We start from the raw sequence: 20,716 nt of genomic DNA on the forward strand, positions 1-20,716 counted from the left end.
TTTTTTGAGACGGAGTCTCATTCTGTCCACCAGGCTGGAATGCAATGGTGCGGTCTCAGCTCACTGCAACCCCCCGCCTCTCGGGTTCAAGCAATTCTTCTGCCTCAGCCTCCCGAGTAGCTGGGACTGCAGGTGTGCGCCACCACGCCCGGCTAATTTTTGTATTTTTAGTAGAGACGGGGTTTCACCACATTGGCCAGGCTTGTCTTGAACTCCTGACCTCGTGATCCACCCTCTTCGGCCTCCCAAAGTGCTGGGATTACGGGCGTCAGCCACCGTGCCCAGCCTTATTCAGCACTTTCTAAATAAAATATATATATTTCCTTTGCCCAGAAGGAAATATAATTATAAGCAGTTGATAATTTGAAAGTACTGCATTATACCTAGTTCTTTAACTTTTGCCCCAAATTAATTTTTTTCGTATAGGGTAATGTGAACTTAACTAAATATTTAATGCTTTTTCTAGAAATAAAATTCTGTTTCTGTACAAAAAGCTTAACACAAGTGTATCTTGTGTTATTTCTATTCTTTGGTTGCTGCTCCTGAGAAAAACCTAATTCATTGGTCTATAAAGCCATACCCCAAAGTAGATGTTCTTCTACTGACAGTGTCATCTTAATTTTTGATACAGTACCAGTGAAGGACACATCCATCTCCTTGATGGCTAAAATCATGAGATCCTTCTTATTTTAGCTGTACGGGATGGATGGTTTCAGGTCTTAAAATCTTGGCTGTAAAATGCGTTTGGATTGAAATATAGAACACTGTCCCATATCTGAAGCCTACCATTCAGTGTCTCCATTCCTTCTCTTCCCACTTTTATTTTGTTTTCAGTTACAAATAAGGCTTGCATTTGTTTGAAAAAATATATAATTTTTAAGTCCTTTAATACTTTAATGTGCTAGAGTTATGTTCCAAGCACAGTATCTTCCATTGGCCTGCAGAGAGGCAGTTGGAGGTAAAGGTTCACTGCAGGGACACTAGAGCCATGATGCTGGGGTTCCAGCCTTGCCTCTTAGCCACTCATGAGCTGTGAATTCCCAGCCTCCTTCCATCTGTTCTCTCTCTGCTCCAGTCTTCTTGGGTATAGTGGAGGAGAATCACAGTCCCTACCTCGAAGAATTATAGATTTAAACAGGTTAATACATGTGAGGTACATAATAAGAATTGTGTAAGTTTTACCTTTCATTATTTCCTATGGCCTAGATAGAGTTGATCCCATTGAAGGAAGAGAAAGTTGAGATGTATAAAGGTATAATAACTTTCCTAGGGTATACAGTAAGTTTAGATTCAGACTATTCTCATTCTTAAGTTAGCACAGAAGTTTTCCATTCCACTTAGTAAGAGAGAGAGAAAATGAGAATTAGAATAAGAGGGCAGAACTTGGCTTTTAGGGCATTTTGAAATAGAGGTTACTTCACATAAGATGGTGACACTAAAGCACGTGAAAATGAAATTGCTTTATCCAAGGCAGAGTTAGAAATGGTTTGGAATAATATAAATAGGGAATGTAATACTGGGTCAGGCCCATCGTATAACCAGCCCAAAATTTCGTTTCTGATCATGATAACAGAGCTCAATTGGAGGGCGTATTGTAGCTGCTAGCCATGACAAAATCTTCTGATTACAGGGATGGACTTGCCGATCCCTGTCTTTTAATATCCTGCTGCCTTTGTTTACCTGAGTATTTAAGCTTTATTTCTATTTTTGGCTTCTACAGTCTTATTTGTTTTTTCAACAAACATTTAATAAGCTTCTATACCCCACTCTAGCAGCTGGGGATGCAAAGATGAGTAGAACCCAGGCATGGTACCACAGAGGTTTCTAAAGAAAGAAAGACATGGAAACATTAATTATGGTACTGTGCTTAGTACCATAATAGAAGTATGGACCCTGCTTAGAAATGTTAGGAAAAGTTTTCTGGAGAAAGTGACATTTGAAGGGTAAGAGGGAGCTTCTCAGCCAGACAGGAAGCAGTGTGTGCGAAGGTGGGGGTGTCTTTGCTTGAGAGAGCACATATGGGAGACCTCCAAACAACCTTCCAAGACCACAGCAGAACATATGAGGAGGGTTGTCGCAGAAACAAGTCTGAAAAGTAGGCTGGCATCAGATCACAAAAGGCTTGGTTTACCAGGCTGAGGAATTTGGACTTTATAGTGGCGACCAAGGGGAGCTGTTAAAGCCCTTAGGAGTAACGTGATCAAATCTGCCTTTTAGAAAGAACACATCAGCAATGTGAAGGTTGGTTTGGACAGGAGTGAGACCAGAGACGGAATCATGCAGCTAGCAAAGAACCTTTAATGAGCCTTCTCGTCTACTGCCAGTATGTTTACTCTTGAATATATATGTCTGTTCATTCAACCCCGGTTTGTTAATGGCATATGAGATACTGGACTTGCTGCTGGAAATACTGAGAAACAACATACTACCCATGTCTTGAAGTTGCTTGCAGTGTTTTATTTGTCCTAAACACAAACTTTCTTGAGTTTTCAGCTTCTCTTTTCTATCCTCTACTTCATCTCAGTCCCGGGACTGGGGTTCTGGTATGTTGAAGTAAGCTCATTTGGGTTTCTCTTGTCTGTACTCCTCATGACATCACCCATAACTCCTTCCTTTCAGCCCTCATATTTCCAGAGTGCAAAGTTCTAATCATTTAATAAGTTCCTGTAGAGAATGCATCTATTACATCCCTTTATTTAGACTTCTGCTATTTAAATTCTTATTTTTTTCTTATTTCCCCCATCCTCAAGTACTATATGTTAGCCGTCTTAGTCACACACTTTGCCCTACTGCCTGTCCTTTACTAGCTTACAAAGTCCCGTCTTTATTCCTCTTTTCCTGTTTCCCCAAGTATATGCATACCAGAATTGCAGACTACATTATTTTCTTTGCTTTTCCCATGTGGGTGCCTTTCCCCCATGAGATCACAGTCCCTAGAGGAATAGCTCCTGACAATAAAGAAACTGAAGATGAGGCAATATTTCTCCTGAAATAGAAGAGAAGATGGAGTTGTATTAGAAACACTAGTGTTTATTACATAATAATTGGAATTACAACTTATTGAGTGCTCGTATGTGATAATTGTCATGCGAGAGCATTACGTGAATTCTTATTTAATCCTCACAGCCACTCTGAGGTAAGTACTCATGTTATTTCCATTTTACAGATGAAGAAACAGGCTCAAAGAGGTGAAAATAGTTTGGGCACGTTGACTTACACCTCTAATCACAGCATGTTGGGAGGCCGAGGCAGGAGGATTACTTGAGCTCAAGAGTTTGAGACTAACCTGGGCAACATGGCAAGACCTCGTCTCTAAAAAAAATTTAAAAAATAAGCCAGATGTGGTAGCATGCACCTGTAGTCTCAGCTACTCAGGAGGCTGAGGTGGGAGGATCACTTGAGCCCAAGAAGTCAAGGTTGCAGTGAGCTGTGATCGTGCCACCACACTCCAGCCTGGGTACAAAAAGGAAAGAAAAAAGGGGGAAAAAAAAGAGGTGAAATAACTTGTCCAAGTTCAAATCATGAATACATTAGCCAGATTTTGAACTGAGGACTGACTCTAGAACTGAAGTTCTTCATTACTGTGTAAAGTAGGGTAAACATGCAGGCTTTGAGTTCAAGTACCTATGGTCATTAAGAGTGAGCTGATTTTTTTCAATCTTCCTTTAGTTATCACCAAATCTAGTTTATGTTTATCTTCTTGATTCTTACTAGTGATCTTAATAAGCTGTTTTATTAGAATCACAAGAAGGTCCAGACATGTTTCCCTCCCCCAAAGTTTGTGATCAGTGTCATAATTATATAGATTTGAGTTTGTATGTTAGCACTATTGTGGTGTTATAGTTCATTGTAGATACTATGCTTACAGTTTTGGGACCTACCTCTAGGTGAATGGATTGTGCCATGAAACATGGTTGCATAACATGTTTGTTGTAGAGAGAGCTAAATATCCTTTAAAAAGAAATGTTGTTTATGTAATAATTTGCACACCACATCAGCCTTCCCTAGTGATAAGTAGTAGACTGAATAATGACCACCCAAGTATATTAATTCCTTATCCCCAGAACTTGTAAATATTGCCTTATAAGGAAAAGGGGTATTTGCAGATGTGATTAAATTAAGGATCTTGACATGGAGGGGTTATATCTGGGTGGGCCCTAAATACAATCACAAGTGTCATTATAAGAGAGAGGCAGAGGGAGAGACAGACAAGTAGGAGGCAATGTAAATGCAGAGGCAAAGATTAGAGTGATATGGTCACAAGCAGAGAGCCAGCAGTAACCAGAACCTGGAAGATTCAACAAATAGATTCTTCCCTAGAACCTCCAGAGGGAGCATAGCCTGCTGACCCCTTGATTTCTACCCAGTAAAGCTAATATTGAACTTCAGGCCTCCAAAACTGTGAGAGAGTAAGTTTCTGTTGTTTTAAGCCACTAAGTTTGTCATTGTTTTTATGGCAGCAATAGGGGACTAAACAATGAGGGTAGTCACTTATACTGCCTAGCTCGTTTTGAGAGAAAATATTATGACTTAATAAAGATAACAACCAACTAATATAACATGTATAATAATAATTTCAGCAAACATGTATGTAGTCTTTACTATGTGCCAGGCAGTGGTGTAAGCATTTGAAATGAATTTACTCATTTATTCTTCACAGCAACTCCCATAATGGGAGTTCTGTTTTAAATGGGAAGGGCACAGAGAAGTTAGGTAACTTGGCCAAAGTGATGCAATTAGTAAATGGTGGGGCCAGGACCTGAACCAAGGCAGACAGTTTGATTTCAAAAGTCCATGCTATTAAACGCTATGCTATACAGGGCTTCACACTGCGCAAGCATTCCACAAAGGACAATGTGACAATGTCTAAAGTCTTTTCAATTTTCTAGTCTGTTCTTCATGTTTTCTGCTGTGTTCATTGTTTTTATCCTTTTCCATTAGGTAGCCTTTATCTTTAGTATTTTTTCTCTTCTAAATATCCTTGTGTAGTTTTGGTATCAGGGTAATTCTGGGCTCATGAAATGAGTAGGTAGGAGTTTCTTTTTCTGTTTTCTAGAAGAGTTTATTAGTATTGGCATTATTTCTTTTTTCGAATATTTAATGGAATTCACCAATAAAGCCGTCTATGCCTGGAGTTATCTTTGTAAACAGATTTTAAACCAAGAATTCAGGTACTTTAGTAGCTATAGGGCTATTTAGGTTATCTATTTCTTCTTGAGTGAGCTCTGATAATTTGTGTCTTGAAGAATTTATCCATTTCACCTAAGTTGTTTAAGTTGTTGGTATAAAGTAGTTCATAATATTGCTTCATTATCCTTTTAATGTCTGTAAGATTTCTTTCATTCCTATGACTGGTGATTTGTGTCCTCTTTCTCTCTCTCTCACTCTCTTTCTCTCTCTTGCTCTTGCTCCTTTTTCTGATCAATCTGGCTGGAGGTTTTTCAATTGTATTGATCTTTTCAAAGAGTCAGCTTTTCGTATCATCAATTTTTCTCTGTAGTTTTTCTGTGTTCTACTTCATTGTTTTCCACTCTTTATTATTTCCTTCCTTTGCATTTTATTTACTCTTCTTTCTCTAACAAAATAGAAGCTGAGGTTAATGATTTGAGATCTCTCTTCTTTTCTAACACTAGTGTTTTCATGCTATAAAATTTCCTTTAAGTACTACTTCACCTATATCCTACAGATTTTGATACGTAATGTTTTTGTTTCCACTAGGTTTAAAATATTTTCTAATTTTCTTTAGGATTTCTTCTTTGAACCATGAGTTATTTTGAAGTGCATTGTTTGGTTTTCAAATATTAGAGATTTTCCTAATGGCTTTCTGTTACTGCTTTCAAGTATAATTCTGTTATGCTTAGAGAATATGCTTTATATGATTTCAGTTCTCTTAAATTTATTGAGACTTATTTTATGGCCCAGAATGTATATTCTGTTGTTATTAGGTGGAATGTTCTATATATCTAAATTAAGTTTATAGTGTTGTTCAAGTCTTTTATATCTGTATTAATTTTTACATCTACTTGTGTCATCAATTACTAAGAGAGGAGTATTGAAATCTCCAACTGTAATGGTAAACTTGTGTTTTCCTCCTTTTGGTGCTATCAGTTCTTACTTTATGTATTTTGAACTCTGTTACTAGGTACATGCACATTTAGGATTGTATGTCCTCTTGATGAACTGCCCCTTTATCATTATAAGATTACCTTCTTTTTTCTGGCAATATTCCTTCTTCTGCAGTCTATTTCATCTGATATTGATATAATAACTGCAGCTTTCTTATGGTTATTGTTTGCATGGTGTATCTTTTCCACCATTTTACTTTTAGCCTATATATGTCTTTATTTTTAAAGTATGTTTCTGTAGAAAGCGTATCTTTGGTTTTTAATCCAATATGAAAATTTCTGCTTTTTAATTGGGATGTTTAAACAATTTACATTTATTATAATTATTGGGATAGCTGGCCTTGAATTGACATTCTTGCTATTTGTTTTCTATCTGTCCTATTTGTTCTTTGTTCCTTTTTTTCTTTTTTTTTTTTTTTTGCCTCATTTAGGATTATTTGAGTTACTTATTTTTGATCCCATATTGTCCTCATTATTGCATTATTGCATATGTGTCTTTGTTTTGTCTTTTCTTAGTACTTGTCCTCCTGTTTATAACTTATGTCTTCAACTTATCCCTGTCTATCTCGAAATAATATATATCACTTTACATATGGTGGAAAAACATTAAAGCCATATACTTCCATTTTTCCCTTCCGGCCCTTTGAGTTATTGTCATGTATTTTATTTAACATATTTTATTATTACTTTAAGTAGTCAATTATCTTTTAAAGAAACTTAAAAATGAGGAAACACGACCTTTATATTTACTCACCTATTTATTGTTTCAGATGTCCTTTTTATTCCTTTGTGTTTCTGTTATCAATTTCTTTAGACTAAATAACTTTCTTTAATATTTTTGGTAGTGCAGTTATACTGGAATTAATTATTTCAGTGTTTATCTGTCTGAAAAGTTCTATTTTACCTTTATTTTGAGAGATATTTTTACTAGGTAAAGAATTCTAGGTTAATAGTTTCTTCCAGGACTTTAAAGATGTCTATCCATTGCCTACTGGCTTGCATAGTTTATGAGAAGAAATCTGCTGTAATTCTTTTTTTTTGAGACGGAGTCTCACACTGTCACCCAGGCTAGAGTGCAGTGGTGCGATCTTGGCTCACTGCAACCTCTGCCTCCAGGGTTCACGCCATTCTCCTGCCTCAGTCTCCCGAGTAGCTGGGACTACAGCGCCTGGCTAATTTATTTATTTATTTATTTATTTATTTTTGTATTTTTAGTAGAGACGGGGTTTCACCGTGTTAGCCATGATGGTTTCGATCTCCTGACCTCGTGATATGTCCGCCTCAGCCTCCCAAAGTGCTGGGATTACAGGCGTGAGCCACTGTGCCCGGCCAGAAATCTGCTATAATTCTTATCTATGTTACTCTAATGTCTTTTTTTCTCTGGTTACTTTTAAGGTTTTCTTTTTATCACTTCAGCAGTTTTATTGTGATGTTCCTTGGAGTCACTTTCTGTATATTATGCTTGGATTTATGGATTTCATCGAATTTGGAAAACTTTTAGCTATGGTTTCTTTAAATATTTTTTTTATGTTCCCTTCCTCCCCACGTCTCTTTTCCTTCTGGAGCCCCAATTTCATGAATATTAGATTGCTTGATATTGTCCCACAGGTCACTGATGCTCTGTTCATTTGTGTTCAGTCTCCTGTGTCTCTGTGCCTCATTTTGGATAATTTCTAATTCTGTGTCTTCAAGTTCACTGATCTTTACTTCTGAAGTTTACAATCTGTTGTTAATCTCATCCAGTCTATTTTTGGTTTCAGATGTTGTATTCTTAGTCTCTGAAAGTTTAATTTATGTCTTTTTTACACTTTCCCTCCCTCTTGTCCTCATGTTCATGTTTTCCTCCACTTCTTGAACATGTGGAACATATTTAGTAAAAGTGTTTTAATATACTTGTTTGCTAGTTCTTTCATCTATGTCATTTCTGAGTACGTTTTTACTTATTTATTTTTTCTTCTGGCTTAAAGTCTGATCTTCCCATTTCTTTGCATGCCTGGTAATTTTTTATTGGGGACTAGGTATTGTTAATTTTATATTCTTGATTACTAAATTTCATTATATTTCTTTAATTAGTTTTGGCTTTTATTTTGGATGCAGTTATGTTACCTAGGATTACTTCGATCCTTTCAAAGACTGCTTCTAAGCTTTATTATGGTGGGTCCAGAGCAGCCATTGCTCTAGAACCAATTTAGACCTCACTACTTTGGCAATATCCTTCTGGGGGTTGTATCTAATTCCTTGTCTATTACAAGGTCTTTCTACTCTGATAGATGTGAACACAAACTATTTACAGCCCTGTAAGAACTCTGGGAATGGTTCTGCCTGCTCCTTTCCAGTAGTCTTGAGTGGGTTCCTCTCATGCATGTGCAGACCAGTACTTAGTCAAAGACTCTAGGGAAGCCTATCGGTAGAACTCCAGAGTGTTCTCTCTCTCTATCTCCAGTTCTCTGTCCCACAAATTCTAGTCACTTTGCCCTCCTGGATGTCTAATCTCAGTCACCTCGACTCAGTGAGATCTAGTCCCCCTCCCTGTAGTGCATCCAGGAACTGCCTGTAGGCAGTAAACTGGTACACTCATAGGACTCACTTTGTTTGTGTCCCTTTTCTTAGAGATCACAGGCCTGTGCTGCCTGTCAGTCAATGTCTGAAAACCATTTCTTTCTATATTTTGTCCAATTTTTTTAGTTGCTTAAGGCAGGACAGTAAATCTGGTCCCTGTTTTTTTAACTTCTAAATAGAAGTCTCGAACTTATTTTTTAGGGAACGTACATGTTGACTGCTAGTAGATTCCTTTCTTTAAAGAAATTCTGTCATTTAAAATATGGCTTGTGAATAGTTAAAAAGTAGATCTGCATTTAAAATAACAAAATTCTACATGATAAATTAAAATAGGATTTAGGAGATTTAGATCTTCCCCCACCTTGCTATCTAGCATATGATTAGAGAGTAATTCATTGCTATTAGAATGACAGAGGTTTGAAAAAGAATTTCAAAATAAGGCTAATGCAGACCAGACTGTGATTGACTGCAGATCCATGGTTGTACAGAGCTGTAACCAGTTACTGAGTCTTGGATGTAAACCCTTTAACTGCCCTACTGTCTATTTAAATTCTTTGTCAGTGGGCTTCAGTGTTTAAATGTTTACTTTGATAAACATCCCAACATTCAAACAAGGAGTAAAACATTCAGAACCATTGAGATAAAGATCAAAACAATAGTGAGAACATCTGACAAATGCTAACTTTGTAAACTGTAGAAGCCTCCACTAACTACAGACTGTCTGACCCCAGAATTAGGACTTTTCTCCCTGTCCTTGCTGGCCACACTGAAAATAAGTGAGGCTAATTATAATAATCTATCCTAGGGGCAGGTTATTTGGGGCAATAAATCAACCTCAACTGTTAACCTTTGGTGTGTGTGGGGGTGTGTGTGTGGGGGGGGGGTGTGTGTTTATGTGAGAGAGGGAGAGAGAGAATAGATATGTAAACATGATGCATGGTCACTTATTTATTTAGTATCTTATATATGCCAGGCATTTTAATCTTCATAACAGCCCTGCCAACTCAGTTTTTAGGTATACATATAAGGGATTTAATTAAAAAGCTGAGATCTAGAGATACTAAATGATGAGTTCAAGTTTTTCCATTATACTATGCTGTTTCTCACAATGCCATGCTGTATTACCCTCAGTAGCACCATAATTCAGTTGTCGGTAGACCACAAACACAACCTTGGGTCATCCGTCTTGCAGTCATGTACTCTGGGCCACAGGAGGCATTGAAAGACAGAGTTTGATGGATAATTACAGCTTTTTTCATTAGGAAAATAATTTGAAGTTCATGGTTTACATACAGTGGATCAAAACAGCAATAAAGCAGTGAATACACTTTGTTATTATCTATCTAGGCCAGTTTTACTGAAAAAGACTGATATATCCCCAATACCATACCACCTGCTGCTCAAAGACAAGCCTTTTAGTTTGAGGTTGTAGTCACTATTGGCAAAGTCTGACTGTGTTTGCAACTGTCTTTTAAACTTACAGTCTTCATAAAGAGCCTTCACTTTTGAGATTGTTGCCATTGAATGATTTTTCTGTGGCTGTTTACTAGCTGGGCCTGAATAATCTCCTGCACCAGCCACTTTGCCTGCGGTCTCCTTTATTTCATTCATCATGAGGAAGCCACCTCAGGCTCCCATTGTCATTTCTCTCTGCCTATATGTCAGTGTCCAGTGTCGGTGGACTGGCTATATTTCAATACTTCAGTGTTAGATAGTAGCCCTAATAAATGCTTGTCAATTTAGCAACAGTAGTTATCCAATTATTTCTGTTGTCGTGGTATAGACAGTCTTGATTATAACTACTTAAAAGTCCGGGCCAGGCACCGTGGCTCACACCTGTAATCCCAGCAGTTTGGGAGGCCGAGGCGGGTGGATCATCTGAGATCAGGAGTTTGAAGACAGCCTGGCCCGTCTCTACCAAAAATACAAAAATTAGCCAGGTATGGTGGCACGTGCCTGTAATCCCAGCTACTTGGGAGGCTGAGGCAGGAGAATTACTTGAACCCTGGAGTCAGAGGTTGCAGTGAGCTGAGATCGTGCCACTGCACTCCAGTCTGGGTGACAAGGGTGAGACTCCATCCCCCCTCCAAAAAAAAAGTCCATATATAAGATCCCTGATGATAACCCTGAGTTTCCTATAAAGATGAAAATGCTACCAGCCTTTACTTTGGCTTGTGACTAATTGGGCATTAGTGCCTTACTTTTGAAATCTATGTCAAGCTTTTAATTCTGTTTCTGAATTTTTCAATGACCATGCTATCCTTCAATTACAAGATTTATGCTCCTGATGCATCATCAATACTCTTTCAAGTTTTATTTTCTAGTATTAGAGATAAGTTGCACCGAACTTGAGTATTTGCCACTTATTAGGGTAGGGACTAGATAGGGTACATATATCTGGCACTGTATCAGTGAGGGGTTTTTTCAGCGTGAAATGTGCTGGCCTGTACAAGGATTAAATCCCTAACTTTGGTTTTATTAGTGATCATGCTTTTTATATACAGAATGAGGATTCCAGATTCATGCATTGTTTATTTATTCCTCTTCACCAAAATTTAGGGTAAAGCTGGTGGTAATTGAATAGAAAAGGAAAAGTGATGTTTAGTGTTTGTGTGCACACCACGTGTGTGTGTGTACAGTGACACTTTGATTTTTAAGTTACCATATAATTAATAGTTAAGAGAAAGGCTCCAAGGCCAGTCTAACTAGAATTCTGGCTCTTCCAGTTACTAATTATAATTGTAACCCTAGTCAAGTTACTTAACCTCTCTGTGTTATTGTATCTTGTGACCTTGATCAATTTACTTTAGTTCTAATATATTTTTTTTGTGGATTCCTTAGGATTTTTCACAAACACAATTATGTTGTTGGCAAATAACAGTTTTACTTCTTCCTTTCCAATCTTTAAACCTTTTTTACCTGCCTTATTGCACTGCCTAGTACCTCCAGTATGATATCGAATAGACAATTGAATGGCCATTCTCAATCTTAGGGGGAAAACATTCAGTCTTTCCCTTAATAAATATGATGTTAGCCGTAGGTTTTTGTTAGATGTTCTTTAAGAAATTGAGGAAGTTTTCTTCTATTCCTGGTTTGTTGTGAATTGTTATGGTGGTTGAGTATTGAATTTTGTCAAATGATTTTCCTTTGTCTATAAAGATGATCAGGCCAGGCGTGGTGGCTCACGCCTGTAATCCCAGCACTTTGCGAGGCCAAGGCAGGTGGATCACGAGGTCAGGAGATCGAGATCATCCTGGCCAACATGGTGAAACCCCACCTCTCCTAAAATACAAAAAATTATCTGGGCATGGTGGCTCGCGCCTGTAGTCCCAGCTACTCGGGAGGCTGAGGCAGGGGAATCACTGGAACCCAAGAGGTGGAAGTCACAGTGAGCCAAGATCGTGCCAGTGCACTCCAGCCTGGGCGACAGAGCAAGACTCCATCTCGAAAAGAAAAGAAAAGAAAAGAAAAGAAAAGAAAAGAAAAAGATGATCATATGATCACCTTCTTTATTAATATGCTGATTTACATTGCTAGATTTTTTATGTTAAACTTTTCCTTAATATAACAACAACAAAAAAACAAACAAACAAACAAAAAACAGAGATGTTCCAGTATGTTTTTCTGTGCATTTTTGGGGAACTAGCAGTATCTTAAGGTAGTTTAGAATCTCTAGGTTTATTCTCTAGTTGTCTCTCAATTTAAAGACTGTATGTTAACGATATAATAATCAATAGCAATATATCTTCTGGGAGGGAACAAATGATTATATTGAGACTTCTTGATTAGTGATTTAAGTATATTTTAGAGAAATATAAACCAGTACAAGGAGAATATCATATTTATACTAACTTTCAGATTATTTATTTCTCCCATAATTCATAGAAAAATAATTTTAATGCTTTTGAGAACTTCCTTTTTAAAGAAATGAATATACTGGGTAATGAAGCTGGCTGGCTAAATAAGACATATAATTATCGAAATGTAATTCATTCCATATTTAGAAATTATTTTGAGCCAGTAGTCATAATAAATGGAAGTCTCCAGGTAAAGAAAGACTTGGTTCTTCATGGGGTGATAAACAAAACAAGGATCTCCATAGTTGGTGCCTTTATTTATCATTCTTGCTATTTAACTGTGACCATAATATAATGTTTGTTCTCTTTATATAAAGGAAGGTTTTTGTTGTTTGTTACTATTTCCAGTCCTGTTTAATTATAATGGCTACTATTTTTGTAAAGAAGGTATTTTAAAATCAATGTTTAAATGTAGTAAAAATGATTCATTCCCCCAATGCCAGTTCCAGTCCTACAAATGGAAATAGCACTGAGGAGGACATCGGCTGATTTAATCTTCCATTAAGGTTTTATTTGCATAGCCCTTGATCCCTAAAGGCTTAGTCTGCCCATTGCCTCAACAAACCCTTTGTACAAATAAAATTGAATCAAGCAGATGAGTGAGTAAGTGTGTCTGGATAGCAGCCCTGGAATATCACTACCCTTCTCATGTGCAAAGCTACATTTCCCAGCCCTTTCTGCATACACACAGGCTGTGGGGTCAAACCCGATTAGGTGCTCTCATCAACTCTTTTACAGGATTGGCCTTTTCAGCTTCAAGAAGCAGCATGACCTGTTCCATTCAGCGACTGTTCTTAGCCCATTCTTTAGCTCTGTCTGTTACGTTCCCATGGAGTGAGGCTCTGGCTTCTCCTGCACATGCTCCCTGAGAGAGTCATTCACAAAGACAATCTGCTCTCCAAGGAAAAGCAGCAAAGCCAGCTGAGGAAAGAGATGATGGATCATGCCAACCAGAGGGGAAGAGTAAGGCATATTAAAAATGACATCAGTGCAGTAATCCCACAGGGATTAATACAAATTGAACTGGTATGTTTTTCCTGGAAATTCCAGCTCATTCCAGGCATTCATTTTTTCCATAAAGGAGTGGGGATAGGTTTGATTCTCTCCATGTGACAAGCAATTCAGCAGCAGAGGCAATTAAGCCTTATTGACCGGCACTATACAAAACTACTAAATATTCAACAAAGAGACCTTCCAGAGAAAATACATGAGGTCATTATAGTAATAGTTTCCCCTTTGGGTATTCTTTCAAAATATATTTATTTAGTTTGGGTGTGAGAGAATATAATGCCTATAAGGATAGTTTAAAATGGCAGGAAACAATCACGTTTTAAGTATGTGACATTCTGTTAGCATTATGTGAATAAATTTCTGCCTCTTTGCAATGAGTTCAGTTCACCAAATATATATTATGAGCCACCTACCCAATGATGGATGAATGTTACTCTTCTAGCTGGCCGAAAACCTATGTATGGACCAAGTGGGACAGACTATAGAACTGGAAGAATGTGGACTTCTGTGCTAACTGGTGATAGATAGGTTGGGCCTGGAAAGGGCTGGTCTGAGGTCGCCTATTAGATATAAAGGAACTCTAGTTTATTTTTTAATAATGAATGTTATTTTTATTACAAAAGTATATATTTTCATTATAGAAGATTTGGGGTAGAGGAATAAGCACAGTCAAGAAAAAAACCTGTTATCCTAGCACCCCAAAGTAATGCTGTTAATGTTTTGTTTTATATCCTAGTTTTTTAAGTTTATGAGTGCATACATTTTCTTATTTTAAAAAAGATCTTGTCTTACTCTTTCATAAACTGATTTTATCACCTTACTATGAACCTTTTTGTGTCATTAAATATGATATTCTATTTTATGAAAGTATAATTACTAACCCTTACCAATGGGATTTTAAATCTTTAATTTCCCCTCTTGTAATGACCATTCGGGTAGCTAAATCTTTGTGAACCCCTGGGATTATTTTTAAGATACATTCATAAACATGGAATTACTGGGTTAAAACCTGTATAAAATACTATGGCTCTAGATGTATATTTTTAAAACATACCCCAATTTATATGTCTTTCAGCAGTGAGTATGTGAGAAAATTTGACTTCTAAGCTACTCATGATTGAACAATATCAAACTCTATATTTGTATTTATTTACTTGTATATTCTTGCACTCTGATTAAATTCTCAAGCTTGATGTAAAGTAGTTATCATTGTTCTCAGTATTCAACTAGTGGTCTACAACAAGTATGTAGGAGATGGGGGAAGAGATGAATTCCTGAGAGTCTAGTTCTCTCCTGGGGCTCTTAAGCCCTGGGATGGTAACAAGGAAGTCAAGAAGACTGGCATTTTATCTTTTTGTCCCAAGTCCTAGATAAAGGATGAGAGATATACTTAAAACCTCCTAAAAACAACCAGGCGTGGTGGCTCATGCTTGTAATCCCAGCACTTTGGGAGGCCAAGGCAGGTGGATCACAAGGTCAGGAGTTTGAGACCAGCCTGGCCAACATGGTGAAACCCCGTCTCTACTAAAAATACAAAAAAACTTAGCCAGTGGCACATGCCTGTAGTTCCAGGCTACTCAGGAGGCTGAGGCAGGAGAATCACTTGAACCTGGGAGGTGGAGGTTACAGTGAGTCGAGATCGTGCCACTGCACTCCAGCCTGAGCAACACAGCAAGACTTCATCTCAAAACAAAAACAAAACAAAAAGAAACCTACTAAAAACAGAAAGGGTATCTAATCTTCAAGAGCTTACTGTCTAGTCAGGAGAAAGAACATACATCCACATGAAGCAAACTAGTGCAAATAAATTCATACAATTCAAACTATTTTCTTATTGGTTAATGATTTAAATATGTTATTCTTTTTGCTTGTAAACAGATTCTGACGTGATGTGACAAAAATAGACTAACAGATTCACTCCCTCTCCAGCTCTCCATCACACTTAATCCAGAAACTTTCGCTTCCAGTAATGGCGAGCTAGGTAATTAGGATGACAAGCATTATTCACATAATGCTAACCGAATGTCACATACTTAAAATGTGATTGTCTTCTACTATTTTAAACTGTCCTTACAGGCATTATATTATCTCTCACAACTTAAAAAACAGAGAAATAAATTTTTTTAATTTTCTTACATGTTCTAAAAAGCTAACAAAATAATAAAATAGACTTGGGCCAAAATCTAGGGTAAAACAAGAACCCACAGAGGTAAACTCACCATTCAAAGCCTCTTTCTCCCCGCTCACACCTTGTTTGTGCTCTGGACCCACATGATCAGGGACAGGCCAGAAACCTGACCACAGAAAACACCAATATCAGGAATGCCATCTCCTGAGAAAGCTAACCTGATGACTACTTCATTGTATTTAACTTCATCTATTTCTATGAAACACATTGATTGTACCATTTTTTTAAAGTGTTGATATTATTAGGTATATAAATTTGCTTCCATTGTTTTTAAATAAAAATACTCTCTCTTAGAATAATGAATTTGAAAAGTACCTCTCTGTCTCTGAAGGCATTTACTAGTCTGAATGAAATATCTGTGTAGTCAGGCTGAGTTTTTGGTAGTCTTATAGGGGAAGGAAGACAGGAATCAAAGCTGAGAGCCTGCCCAGGGTAAGAAATCTGATAAACCACTTCCCTGTTTAATCCAGGAATCTCAAGCACTCCATCTTCAAAGTAAGAGTGAACTAGAAGTAAACCATTACTGGAGCAGCTCAAGTTTGTGTCACTCAGGTAGTCCAGGGAACCTCAAACTTTTGACATAGATAGACTAGGATGGTTCCATACTAGTAGTGTCTTCTGGTGCTTGACAGAAGCAAAGAAAAATCATTTCTAGAGAATGGTTCCAGTATCTTAGGATATTTATTAACCTTGAAAATATTTATTTTCTAGTATAATGACCAACAGTCAAAGATAACACTTTCACAAAATAACAAGTTACCCTGAGTAGTAAACAGCGGAAACAACACAGAGTCCCACAGAAACTTCAGAAATTGCAATCATTAGATAGACTGTAAAGTAACTATCCTATGTATAAAGAGATTTTTTAATGAACTTGAAAATATCTGCAAGAAGAGAGTCTATAAAAAGTATTGTAACAGATTATTTTAAAACTAAATAGAACTTACAAAAGTGAAAAATATAACAATCAAAATTATGAACTCAGTGAACATATTAATCAGTAGATCATACGCAGCTGAGGTCAGAACTGAAAGATGAGTCTGAAGAAATCATCCAGAGTGTAGCAGAGAAGAGGAAATGATGATAGGAAAAGATAGGGTAAGAGACATGGAGGTAGAGTAAGAATACCTACTAACATACCCTTATGAAAGTCCCAGAAGATAAGGAAAGAGAGTTTTGGTACAGAGGCATATTAGAAGAGATGGTAGCAGAGAATTTTCCTTAATTGATATAAAACACCAATCCACAGATTAAAGAAGCCTAATAAATTTATTATTCTGATAAGTAGACCCAGGCAGAAGGGCAGAAGGAAAATTTATCTCAGATGGGTATCCCAAAAGGAAAATTAAAGGCATTTTGAGGCAAACAAAAACAGAGTTTGCCTCTATTACATCAAATGTAAATGGACTAACTGTTCCCATTAAACGACAAAGACTGTCATACTGGATAAAATAATACTAAAACTCTCTGCTGTTTGTAGAAGACACACCTGAAATATGTCAGTAAGTTTTCAACTGTGGGTGATTTTGCCCTCAAGAAGATATTTAACTGTGTCTGGACTTATTTTTGGTTATCATAACCTGGGCAAGTGCCATTATAAACTACAACACATAGAACTGCACACCCCCCGCCCCACACACACACACAAGGAATTACCTGGCCCAAATATCATGGTTGGAGAAACCCTGATATAAGTAAACAGAAAAGTTAAAAGTGAAAAGAAATGAAAAGGTAGTAAAGAAAATATATACCAAAAGTAAGCCCAATTGCTACATTAATTATAGACAAAATTATAATGACTCAGAAAATACTTCTAGAAATAAAAGGGATTACTTCAAAATAATAAATGTCTACTTGCGAGGAAAATCTAAGAATATTAAATTTATATTCATCGAATAAAATGGCCTCAAAATACTTAAAGCAAAAATTCCACAACTCTAAGGAAAAACGCAAATTCATTATCAAGGTGTTTTATATTTACATTCTTCTCTCAGCATTTGATATAAAAAGCAGGCAAAAAGCCCCAGTAAGAACATGTAAGATTTGAATAACACAATTGTCAAATTTCACCTAGGAACATATATATAGCACTGTACTTAACAACTGCAGAATATATATTATTTTCAAGCATACCTGGAAGGAATATTTATAAAAGTTGACTCTGGCTGGGCACGGTGGCTCACGCCTGTAATCCCAGCACTTTGGGAGGCTGAGGCGGGTGGATCACGAGGTCAAGAGATCGAGACCACCCTGGCTAACACGGTGAAACCCCGTCTCTACTAAAAATACAAAAAATTAGCTGGGCGTGGTGGCAGGCGCCTGTAGTCCCAGCTACTCGGGAGGCTGAGGCAGGAGAATGGTGTGAACCCAGGAAGCGGAGCTTGCAGTGAGCCGAGATGGTGCCACTGCACTCCAGCCTGGGCGACAGAGCGAGACTCCATCTCAAAAAAAAAAAAAAAAGTTGATTCTATACTGTTTCACAGAGCTAGTGTCAACAATTTCATAGGATTAAAACCCCACATAATTATGCTGTCTGACCACAGTGTATTGTTAGCATTCAATAAGAAAAAGATGACTAGAAATACCAATATTTGGAAATTAAGCAGTACACATATATAATCCATCACAGTAGAAATTAGAAAATATTCCTGACTGATCATGAAAAATACTATATATAAACTTTTCAGTAAATAATTCGTCTATCTCAAGAAGTTAGGGGAAAAAACAGCAAATTAAATCTGAAGAAAGTAGAAGGAAAGAAATAATAAGAAAAGTACAGGAATTAATGAAATAGAAAACACTTACAGAGAGGATATGCAAAGCCAAAAGGTGATTCTTTTTAAAGACTGATAAGACTACTGCCAGGTGCAGTGGTTCACACTTGTAATCCCAGCACTTTGGGAAACTGAGGCAGGTGGCTCACTTGAGGCTAGGAGTTCAAGATCTACCTGGCCAACATGGCGAAACCCTGTCTCTACTAAAAATACAAAAATTAGCCAGGCATGGTGGTGCATACCTGTAGTCCCAGCTACTTGGGAGGCTGAGGCACAAGAATTGCTTGAACCCAGGAGGTGGAGGTTGCAGCAAGCCAAGATTGCACCACTGCACTCCAGCCTGGGCAACACAAAGCGAGACTCTGTCTCCAAAAAAAGAAAAACGGAAAGACTATAAATCCTTATAAAGACTGATTGAGGAGAAAAGAGAAAGACACAGATAACCAAAATCAGGAATGAAAAGGAAGACATCACTGCAGATCCTAGAGATATTATAAAGAATACTTTTTAAAATAAATGAACTTCTTACTCTGGGTAAACAAAGCCCTGTCTCATCTAATTCGTACATTCATCTCATTTTATACGGTTTTCACTCTTGTCTACTGTGCAGCCATTAAATATGCCAAGTTTGTTTCTCTCATAGGGTCTTCATTACCAACTAATGCAAAGTAATGCAATGACTGTCTCCTTGTCTCAGATTTAAATATAACCTCCTCAGAAAGGCCTTTCCTGACCACTCAATCTAAGGTAGCCACCTGATATTCTTCATACCATTCAGTTTTAACTCCTTAATGAGCTCATGCTATTTACTTCGTAATTGTTTGCTCCCCACTCCAGATATAAAACACATCAGAGTAGGAACCTTATCTTGCTCATCACTCTATCCCAGAGTGCTCGATAAATATTTGTTGATTGAAGTACAGTCTTCTGATTCAGTCACAGAGAGGTGGGCCATGAGGGAAATAAGGAAAAACGTAGAAACAGGAAATAAATAAAAATCAGAAACAATTTAAGATCCTATTGTGTGCAAAAGTGAAGTGGAAAGAAGAGACAAGAAAATACATAAAGGGATTAAAAGAAAGAGAGAAAAATAATTAGATAGTACTGCTGTTGTGTTTTGGAAAAACTCTTAATTAGAAGGAAAAGAACTAACTTTATTAAGCTACCTCAGTGTAGGAAAACTAAATTACCAGATGATGTGGGTTTTTTTTTTTTGAAAGATGTTATTTCAATTTATAGTCATCACCAAAATTATTTTCCTCATTTTCAACCTTTTCCTAGGAAGAAAAGAAAGTGAGTTATTTTATTCTATAGAAGGAAAAACAAAAGCCTATTTGTTTTAATCAAGTAAAATTGTCAAAGATGACTGGCAGCGCCATTCACTGAGAAGGAATATTAGGAGAAGTGTTTTGCAGGGAAATCATGAGTTTCAATTTTAACAGGTTAAAATTTAGATATTTTGAAATATCCAAGTAGAGGTGTTGACAAGATAATGGGATACGTCACTCAGAGGAGAGGTCTGAGCTGGAGATCTAAATCTTTGATGTATGGATGGTAATTGAAGCCATAGGCATAGATGTGAGTGTCTAGAGAGAAAGAACAGCATATGAAAAAAATGGGGTTTTGTGGATGTATCTTAAGGAGCTCCAATATTTAATGGTTAGGTGGTAGGAGACAAGCCTTTGAAGGAGACTGAGAAGGAATGGTCAGGAGAATATGGTTTCATGAAAGCCAAGGGAATTTACTGTTTCAAGGAGAAGAATGGTCAGCAGTGTTGAATGCTGCTGAGGCACCAAAGAAAATGAGAATTGAAAATGTTTATTACCTTTAGTGACATTGAAGTCTTTGACCTCAGTGAAAGTAATTTTAGCAGAGTGGAGATGGAATCTGAGTCATTTTAACATCCACAGTACCTTTCCGTAGAGTAGATATTTGATATGATTTTTCATTTGCTTTACCATGAAATGTATAATTATGCAGAATAATGTATAATGTATATGTAGTATTTGAAGAAAAAAGTGAACAACATTTATCCATAACCCAAGTTAGGAAACAGAACTTTAGAAGACACCCATATGCTCCTCCCTGTTTGCATCTACCTTCTTCATCTGCCCAGATGTACCACACTTACTATTGTAATAAGTTTTCCCACCAAGTGCGGTGGCTCACGCCTGTAATCCCAACACTTTGGGAGGCCAAGGC

The 20,716-nt window shown here is 37.1% G+C and overlaps 1 protein-coding gene across 1 annotated transcript in view; it reads left to right on the top strand.

Annotated features, from left to right (window-relative positions):
* The window catches only part of PHC2 (polyhomeotic homolog 2 (Drosophila)), a 111,559-nt gene that overhangs the window by 6,786 nt on the left and 84,057 nt on the right, over positions 1–20,716 (top strand). The gene's annotated exons all lie outside the window — the stretch shown is intronic.

This window comes from Mandrillus leucophaeus, unplaced genomic scaffold (assembly GCF_000951045.1).
Source record: "Mandrillus leucophaeus isolate KB7577 unplaced genomic scaffold, Mleu.le_1.0 Scaffold1297, whole genome shotgun sequence".
In the NCBI taxonomy this organism is placed as follows: Eukaryota; Metazoa; Chordata; class Mammalia; order Primates; family Cercopithecidae; genus Mandrillus; species Mandrillus leucophaeus.